This window comes from Silene latifolia, chromosome 9 (assembly GCF_048544455.1).
Source record: "Silene latifolia isolate original U9 population chromosome 9, ASM4854445v1, whole genome shotgun sequence".
Classification (NCBI taxonomy): Eukaryota; Viridiplantae; Streptophyta; class Magnoliopsida; order Caryophyllales; family Caryophyllaceae; genus Silene; species Silene latifolia.
The window spans coordinates 143953426-143964024 of record NC_133534.1 but is presented as its reverse complement, the minus strand read 5'-3'; the positions used below and the strand labels follow the sequence as shown (position 1 = coordinate 143964024).

At 36.7% G+C, this 10599-nt stretch overlaps 1 non-coding gene across 1 annotated transcript; it reads right to left on the bottom strand.

The window, feature by feature from the left end:
* Positions 1 to 8464: 8464 nt before the first annotated feature.
* On the bottom strand, positions 8465 to 8571 carry LOC141604384 (small nucleolar RNA R71). Its single transcript, XR_012526086.1, has one exon. It is a non-coding gene; the product is annotated as a small nucleolar RNA R71 (small nucleolar RNA).
* Positions 8572 to 10599: the final 2028 nt, after the last annotated feature.

Here is a 10599-nt window from a genome sequence, read left to right as displayed (position 1 = left end):
AAGAGTGTATATTTGATTTTTTGTGACGGAAAATTTGAATTTATATAATTTTAACATTTTACGAGTGTGACTTTGATGTTTTACGAGTGTAAATGTAATATTTTAAGAGTGTAAATGTGATTTTTTGTGATGGAAATTTTGAATTTTTATAATTTTAACATTTAACGAGTGTAAATTTGATATTTTGTGAGTGTAAATGTAATATTTTAAGAGTGTAAATTTGATTTTTTGTGACGGAAAATTTGAATTTATATAATTTTAACATTTTACGAGTGTAACTTTAATGTTTTTCGAGTGTAAATGTAGTACTTTAAGAGTGTAAATTTGATTTTTTAGGCAATTTTCTATATCGAAATTTGAATTTATATTATCTTAACATGTTACCGAGTGTAAATGTGGTGTTTTACGAGTGTAAATGTAGTATTTTAAGTTTAAATTTGAAGGTTTTAGAGTGTAACTTTGGTCCTTTGAGTGTGACTTTGGTCCTTTATAAGTGTAACTTTGGTCCTTTACGAGTAAAACTTTAGTCCGACTACCAACAAATACCACCACCGTCGTCCGACACCACCAACTCATATCCACAAAAAATATGAGTGCAAATCTATATAATTTTAACGAGTGTAAATGTAAAGATATACGAGTGTAAATATAAAGAAATATGAGTGTAAATGTAAAGAAATACGAGTGTAAATGTAAAGAAATACGAGTGTAAATCTAAAAAATGCGTGTAAATGTAAGGAAATATGAGTGTAAATGTAATGAAATACGAGTGTAAATGTAAAGAAATATGAGTATAATAAATATATTTATTAGATCTAAGAATAAAAATCATGAAAATATGATTTTTTTCAAAAAGCTACTATATATTTATTAGATCTACGAATAAGATCAACAAAATATACTTACATAATAAATAATATACTTCATATTTGGTAAATCAACAAAATCTAAGAACAATTTATTATACTTCATAAGAGAGTAAATGTAAAGAAATGCGAGTGTAAATGTGAGGAAATACAAGTGTAAATTTAAAGAAAAACGAGTGTAACTGTAAAATCACATAAAAAAATAAATAGATCTGAAATCACCACAGTGTAACTTTATAGATCTAAAATAGAAAAACAAAAAAAGACGAGATATGCAAGTAAAAATTAACCACCCACAATAACAAATGAAAATAAAAAAATAAGTAAGAACAACAACAACAACAACAACAACAACAACAAGACCAAACTATTTTGGAAAAAAAAAATCTGAAATAGAAAAGAAAAAAAAAAGAAGCAAAAACACCCGTATTTCTTTTAACCAAACACAAAAAGCAAACACCATACATCGACAACAGCATACATGACATAACCAAACAATACCCATCTTTCTAAATTCAGATCGACAACAACACCATGAATTTTTCTAAATTCAGATCTGGAATGTGCGGCTGTTGGTGTTGCTGTGGGTGGTGGTTGAAGGAGGCGGAGGTGGTGGTGTGTTGGAAAAGCAGGGGAAGGTGGTGGCTGTGGTGGTTGTGCGTGGTGTCGGGTTAGTTGTGGTGGTGAGTGGTGGCCGTGTTTGTTGTCAGGTTGTGGTGGTCGTGTTTTTTGGTGCGTTAAGGTGTTAGTGGTGGGTAGTGAGACGCGGTGGTGCGTGAGGGTGACTGTGGTGGCCGCGGACATGAGGGAATAGGGGATATGAGGTTGTTTTGTTGGGGTGGTGGTCGTGGTGAGGTGGAGCTGGTTTGGTGGTTGGCCGTGGTGGTGGGGTCGCGGATCTGGTGGTTGTCGGTGTTGGTGTGAGAGGGTGAGATTTTTTATTTTTTTGGGTTTTGAATTATTTGGGTTTTTAGAGAGATAAGAGGAATGATATTTGTGAGATGAGAGAGAAGTGGATGAGAAAATGATTGATATATAGTGAATTAGTTTTTAATTAGGTAGATTAGTGAGGTAGAGAGAGAGTGTGTCTTAAATTAGCATTAATCCCTTCTTTTTGCATTAATCCCTTTATTTTCCCTTCAATCTCAGCCTTCTATCTCATCTTTTCAATGGCCTAAAGAGGACTTATGGACTCAATAAATTTTGGTGGACTCATTAGATCTCATTTATATATATATATATATATATATGTATATATATATATATATGTATATATATATATATATGTATATACATATATATGTATATACATATATATGTATATACATATATATGTATATACATATATATGTATATACATATATATGTATATACATATATATGTATATACATATATATGTATATACATATATATGTATATACATATATATGTATATATATATATATATATATATATATATATACACTCCAAACACCCATAAATAAACTCCGAACACCCATATCAATAAATAAACTCCGAACACCCTTTTATATATCCCGCCACCCTTGGACCGGTTCTTCATACATCAACCCGCAATCCTTGGATCGGGTCTTCATACAATAACAATACAAAAGTATGCAACATGAATAATAATTAATCAACGGAGTAACAATAACAATTCTTATCAATAATCGTACAATAACCAATATCCAATTCCAATCATCATTCAAATATTAAATATCACCAAAGCACATTCAAGTTGAGTAGATAACCTACCTCAGCGGCTATAATCCAATAATGCAGTCCAAGAAAAAGTAATCAAAAGTACTCCACTTCAAATCCGTCACATAAATACAATATTATAATTTAATTATTAATTATCCAATTCACTTATTATAATTTAACCAATTATAATTTAATTACGTTAATTATATTTCCGTGTAAATTATTATGCAAAACCCGTTTAAATAATCAACTAAAATCACCCATTAAAAACCCGTCACAACCAATCCACTAAACCCACATATAACACGGTTGAAACCGTGTTCAACCAACCACCACAAACCACCTAAACCCGACACCACCAAGCCACCACAGACGCCACTCACCCAGCCACCACAAACCTGCCACCTGACTCACCCAGACAACCCCTAACCACCAGTCAAACCACCCCCAACAACCCACAATTACACGCCCTAAACCCCTTCTACCCGACACCAACCAACAACACTAACAAACACTCACGTCCTTAAACCATCACCACCCACAACCACTGGCCACCATCGTGGTCTACCTTGACCCACGGTGGTTCCACCAGTCGCCACTAAAGCCCAAGTCAGGTCACGGTCCACCCATGTCAACCCATACATGGTTCTAATACAAATATTACACAAACACCAACAATAAGCCAATTCCCGACGACCACCGCACAAACCACCACCTGCAACCACCCTGTCACCACCCTTGGTGTCGCCCAACACTGACGAGTCCAACCACCCAAGTCCCAAGTTAAGTCGAGTCAAGACAAGAGTTAAAAATCCGTCTTAAACCACACGACAACCCTCCTTTTAGACTCCCCAAACACCACTCACGGTGGTCAATGACAGTCAAGGTTGGTCCTACTAGAGTCACGGCAGTCCACGGTAGGTACTAAGGTCATTGGTGCAGTCCACTGCGGTTTATACGGTGTTAAAACGATACTTTAATTGAATAGCGCGAGATAAATTAATTATAAGGAAAGGTCTTACCTTGAGACGATAAACTTTATGAATTTCCTCTACTTTTCTCCCTTTAAATATTTCTCCCTTGCTTTAGTAAATTATTTGTGTTTTTATGATTGTATATGATTATGAGGTAGGTAAGATTAGTCTATATAGTTGTAGGAAGGAAAGAGGGAGGAAACTTCCTAATTTCCAATTCCCTTTATTATTGTTTTACTATTATTATTATTATTAGTATTGTACAATTATACTTCCGTCAGCCAAACCCGTATCACACACGACACCACACGTGTTACTACACTTCCCGACTCAATATTATTTAATTATTTTATTCCCGTCTTACCACTTAATTATCCAATTTATGTAATTATTAAATACCATTTAAAACCCATTTCACTATAATTCTACCGTCTTAAATACTGGGTATTACAATTGTTCTCATGAATTTATTGTTGGATTGATTGTAGTTTTGATTAGGTTGCAGCTTACTGGTCTAATCTTGATTGCTATAATTATGTTTAATAATTCTATCTTATAGAGTTGCAGCTTATCGGTTCTGTAAGATTGAAATGATTGGTAATCTTAATGCGACTGAATTTGTTGAATTGATACGTGCTTACATGGCTGAGTCGATATAATTTGGTTAGGATTAAACTTGTGTGGGTTAATGGGGTTTAACGAGTAAGAATGATAAAACTGATAATTTATTTTCTTACAAGGGATTAACTAGTTAACCAATCTATCCGATAACTAATTAAGTGAATCAATGATTGACCTAATATCTATACTAAATAATAAAACAAGAACCTCTAACATATTTTTTTCCCGCCTACTTCCTCACCTACCTAATAGTAATAGGTGCTTAACCCTAATTGATACGGTTTGTGTGGTGCTTTCTTTCTCTTATCTCCTTCCCATCATATATGCCTCCATCATCCTTCAAAATTAAAACCCATATAATCTCTTCATAATCAGCCACAGTTTATTGGTTAATAAATCAGATTTACCATGTCGGTGGATTACGATTACGAAATCAAACTGGTAAATAATTTCCTGTTTTTTTAGTGTCTCCATTTTTCAATTCCTTATTGCTCCAATCAAACTAAATCTAATTACATTTTATGCTTCTCACTTTCAGATCATGAGCAGCATATTGCTTTGTCTTAAGGTATTCCTATCATCTTTCAGGGCATGTTTGGAATGAAAGTAATTATTAAGGGAGTAATGTGAGCTAAAATAAGAAGAAATGAGAGGAGATTGGTGGTTGTGGAGGGTGAAAAGAGGAGGTGAGGGAGGAACTATTACCTCCACAAGGAGGTAATGCATTACTTGAAGGGGGAGGGGAGTAACAATTACTCCCTTAATGGAGGGACTATTATACTATATTTTCCCATTTTTATCCATTTCTATCTCCAACCCCCATCCCTTCTATCCATTTTTTAGTTCATTTTAGCTCTATTACTCCCTTAATTATTAGTCTCATTCCACGCAAGCCCTCAATTGTATTAAATCCTAAGTTTTTACTTCACGTTGTTTGGAATAATCCATTTGAGAATATTGTGTTTCAAATTCTTGAAGTTAATAATCTATCTATATAAAACTATAATAGAAGAACCACTACCCACTAAACTTGACACATGTCGCGATCTCCTAAAATTTTTTCCCGCCTAAGTAAAAATATATTCATTGAATATTTCTTATGATAATTGCCAAAAATATGACAACATAATCCATTAACACCTATGAGTTTAACATCAAAAGAAATGGCAAAAGAAGTTGTTCTCAAATGTTATATGCCACAAGAAATTGGGGGGGGGAAACAAACAACAAAAGCAAACTCCCAAATGAAACTCAAATACTATTGATCCCTTTATCCATCATATCCATTTTTGTGCATGGTAGAGAGGGGACGACCCTTCTTCTTGTCTAGGCAAGAAGGGGAATTCCGCGATCCTCCAGTGTTTCTAACACCATAGGGAGTCTATTCTTGACAAAAGCATTTAACGATTGAGGACAAAGGTACCCTAGCTTGACACACTTGGAGGTGATTTATTGGTATCCTCCTAGGCTTAGTAGTTTGAAGAAATTACATCTATGAAGGAGTGTGTACCCTTGAATTGCTTCCCCTTTAGATAATTTCCGCCACTTAGATGGGGAAAGTGGCTATTCTTTTGTAGATGCATCCATTACTTGATTTTGTATGCTTTAATGATTGGATGTGTCGCCATTTTGGCAAGACCCACCTTGCCTTATAAGAAGGCATCCTACCTCATGGTTGTCTTGTTGTGAGTTGAAGGGGCGGAGTGAGACCCGCTAATTGTCTCATATCGGCTATGCTAGTAGGATAGTTTAAATAAGGGTCCTAGTTTTGTCACCTCTTTACTCGGGACGAACAAAGGTTCGGTTTGGGGATATTTGATGTGACCAATATTTGAGCATATTTAGTCCCTGAATTAGCTTCGTTCCTATGCTTTTTAGTGCATATTTGGGTCATTTACTATCTTTAGTCCTTTGTTTTGCATATTCTTTGAGGTTTTGTTTCCTTGGTAGGAGAGGAGTGAAAACCTTGCATTTTCATGGCAAAATAGAGCTAAATTGATCGAATCTAATGACCAAGCATCAAAGAGAAGACAAGACTAGAAGGCCTTTGTACATATTGTAGTACATGGGCAATGATGAAGAAGATCCTTGCATCCCCGACAAAATCCCGGAGGATTGTTGGGAGAAGAGAAGAAGAAAAGAAGAAAAGGAAGGCTGGGACGAGATCCGCTCGTCCAACCAGGCAGGACGCTCGTCCAAATCTGCCAGAATCCGCTCATCCAACCACTCGGACGCCCGTCCAGAAGCCTCCCAGGACGCTCGTCCAAGCTACCCAGACGCTCGTCCAGCCACCTGAGAATCCGCTCGTCCCAACCCTTGGACGCTCGGATTGTGTTATAGACCCACACGTCCTCTTCTTGCTCCATGAAAGATGCGCATATTTTTGAAAGACCGGCTAAAAGGAGACCCGCATCTTTTCTGAGAGGAGCGATTTCTCAAGGACTTAATCATCATTTAAGCCCCTAGTAAACCCTAATTTGTGTACCTAATCCCCACTATAAATACCCCATTAGTCTAATTAGATTAATCATGTTCTTCTTATCAATCTTTAGTGTAGTTTATATCATTCTAATCTCTCTTTAATCTTGTAATCAACTTCTAATCAAGTCTTAATACAAATCTCATTTCCTTAATTTCTCTTTTGTTCATCTTTTATTTTGGGTAATTGAAGATTATTTGGGTTATTATTGGGAGATTGAGAACCTTCCAATCATTCATCAAGTACTTCTATTATTCTTTGCTTTATTTTGGAATCATTATTAGGTATAATTCTCTTAATCCCTTTTTAATTATTGTTAATCATCTTCATTTATTCATCATGTTTTGCTTTGTTAATATGATTGACAACCTTGTTAACATGTTAAACTTGATAATGAGTGAGTAGTTTCTTTAACTAGGGTTAATGGGTAATTAGGGGAAACCAACATGGGGGATGATGATTCATGCTTAATTTAATATGTTTTCATAATTTATTCCCTTTCTTGTTGTGATCTCAACTTATGCACTTGTTATGTTTGATGAAATGCGAGCCTATGAATCCTTGCTTTTTTTTACCCATCACTTACCTTTTCAATGAGACTTGTAAGACATAAACCAACTCGAGTCTCATTAGACCATGCATATAGTTGAGTAGGGAGGATTAAGTCGACTTGTAGGTGTTGTACAATCTAATCGATTCGGCTCCGGGACCCAAACCTTCCTAGGATTGTAAGATATAAACCAACTCGATCCTATCACAACAATAATTGCTTGCTTATAATTTGAGAATATGTTTGTATGATCAATTCTCATGAATCCCTTATGACCCCATGACACCCTAGTACCTTTTAATCAATTGTTTACATCTCATTTTAGTCATCTTGCTTGTTTACTTTAATTGTTATTTAGTTTAGTGATCTTCTTATCTCAACCCAAATTGTGACACCCCTAGACACCGCTACTTGCAATCGAAAATCCTACATCAATACCCGTCCCTTGGGATCCGACCTTTACTTGCCTCTTTACTAATAGTAGAGTTCTTTGTGAAGTTATAAATACTGTTTTGGTCTAGGTGCTCCTAACGACAAGTAACAGAAAATTAAGCTCCAAGTGAGTCCGACCAAAAATGTCGCCGTTGCCGGGGACGGTGTTAACTTGATTTGATTTTCTTTGATTGTTATTAGTTGTGTCTTTCTTTGCCTTGGGGAAGTAAAACTCCTCAAGGTTTGTTCTAATTGTTTTCAAGTTGTTTGATATTTTGCATGTCTAGAAGATCACAAGATAACTTGTTACCCATTGATCACGAGATTGAAAGGACTTTGACAACCAATAGAAGGCTTGCTAGAAACACTTTGAGAGGAATTGGTGAGGTTGTAGATATTCATTCTCTTAAGTTCATCACCCCTTTTGCAAGAGAAGGTGAGGAGAACCCAACACAAAATCAATCACAAAATCAACCCACAATGCCTAAATTTTCATCCATTCCGTACCAACCGAGGAGAACCTACCCAATGGAACTCCCACACCACAACACTTAACCGGAAATTTCATTGCTAAATCCTCATTTATCCAATTAGTCGAAAGAAGCCAATTTGGGGGGATGCCTAGTGAAGACCCTCACTCTCACATGGAGACTTTTTGTGACTATTGTGATGCGATTTCACAAACCGGTGTAACTCAAGACCAAATTCGATGGGTCTTATTTCCTTTTTCTCTAATTGGCACCGCAAAAAATGGTTGAAAAGCCTTAATAAAGCTACTCTTAGAAGAAGTTGGCTCTAACTTTCTACAAAAAAATCTACCCTCCGGAAAAGACTAACATGCTAAGAGCTCAAATTACGGGTTTTAAGCAAAGGGATGAAGAATATTTGTATGAAGCTTGGGAGCGATTCAAAGGAATTTGTCGCTCATGTCCTCATCATGGACTTAGCGAGTGGTTCTTGGTACAACAATTTTGGAATGGTCTTTATGAAGACTCAAGAAACATTCTCAACATGGGATCATATGGTATGTTCACCGAAGTTGACGATAATCAAACTTGGAACAAGATTGAGGAAATGGCGGTCCATAATTCACAATATAGTAGACCTCGCAAGGCTACTAGAGGAGGAAAGCATGAAGTGGTCTCTATTACTCAATTGGGTGCTCAACTTAGTGCTCATATTGATACCATCAACTTGAAGTTTGAGAAGGCTATGGCTAAACTTGAAGAAGCCTCAAAATCACCAAAGCAACATGTTAATGCCATGATGGCATCTTCATCAATCCCAAGTGGGATATGTGAGAATTGTGGAACTTTGGGACATGACCAAAGTTAATGTAGGGGAACAAGTGAATGCTTTTCAAGCATACAAAAGTGGTACCCCTTATTCCAACTATTACAATGAAAACACCAAATTCCACCCAAATCTCTCATACAAAAGCCAAAATGTTCAAAACCCTCAACAAACATACACCCCACCTCCCATGAGAAACCAAAATCAAAGATCCTTTTTCAACCAAAACCAAGGTTACCAAAATCAAACTCCATACAATCAACAAAATGACCAAGGTTTTGATGTTCAAAAAGCGGTCCTCCAAATGCAAATGAATCAACAAGAATTTTTCACTCAAATGCAAAAAGATAGCCAAGCAAAAGACATCACCATCAACAACATCCTAGCCCACACAAAAATGTTGGAAACTCAATTGACCCAACTAGCATCTTCAAACTCTCAAAGACAAAAGGGGCAATTACCACCTCAAAGTAACCCCCCAAGACATGAAACGGTTAATGCCATTCACTTGAGGAGTGGTACGAGATATGAAGGACCAAAGAAGCAAGTTGAGGATGAAGTTGTGGAAGCTAGTGACAAAAAAGAAGTTTTGCAAAACTCTAAGGAAAATGAACCAACAAAAGAAGAAGTTTCAAAGAAAAGTGAAGAAAAGGCCAAGGAGAAGGAGCCCATTGTGATTAGACTTCCATTCCCAAGTCGTCAATCTAAGCCTAAGTTTGATGACCAACTTGGAAAATTCATGGAAATTGTGAAGAATTTGGAAGTCTCGATTCCTTTCACGGAATTAATCAATCACGTGCCGGCCTATGCAAAGTACATGAAGGACATCCTTACGAAAAAGAAGTCGATCCGGAAGCTTGAGACTATCGCCTTCACTAAGGTGAGTAGTGCAATCATTCAAGGGAGTTCACCTCCGAAACTTAAAGATCCGGGAAGCTTCTCAATACCGTGTACCATTGGCGACACCACGATCAACAAGGCTTTGTGTGATCTAGGAGCAAGTGTGAGTGTTATGCCGTATTCGGTTAGTAAAAGGCTAGGGATAGGAGAACTTAAATGTACCAACATCACACTCCAAATGGCCGATAGAACAACGAAGACACCGTTAGGGATATGGGAAGATGTTCCCATGAGAATCGGCAAATTCTTCATCCTGGTGGACTTTGTCATTGTTGACATGGAAGAAGACTCCAATATTCCGATCATCCTAGGTAGACCTTTCTTGCACACCGCGGGTGCGGTGATAGATGTGAAGCACGGAGAGCTTACTCTAGAAGTGGGAGACGAGACCATAACTTTCAATCTTAACAAGACCATGAGAGCTCCCCATTTGCATGAACCATGCTTTATGGTTGATCACTATAGCCGGAAGGATGATAGGAAGAAGTCGAAATTCCAATGGAAAAAGAAAGTTGATGATGCTCCATCAAAAGAGCAAGAAAATAGCAACAATGAGAGCTTTAAAAGCTCACTCATGACAAGTGAAGAGGATGGCCTCATTGGCCAAAACAAGAAAGAAGGAGAGTTGTCTCTATCAACTCAAGAAATTTTAATGATCAAGTAGACGAAGTTTGCGGTCTTTGGGATGACGAGCTTGAAGGGATATTCAATCCCTACATTGGTAATGCTATGAACCAAGACCATCACGGAGAACAACAACTGCAAAAATCTATTGAGGA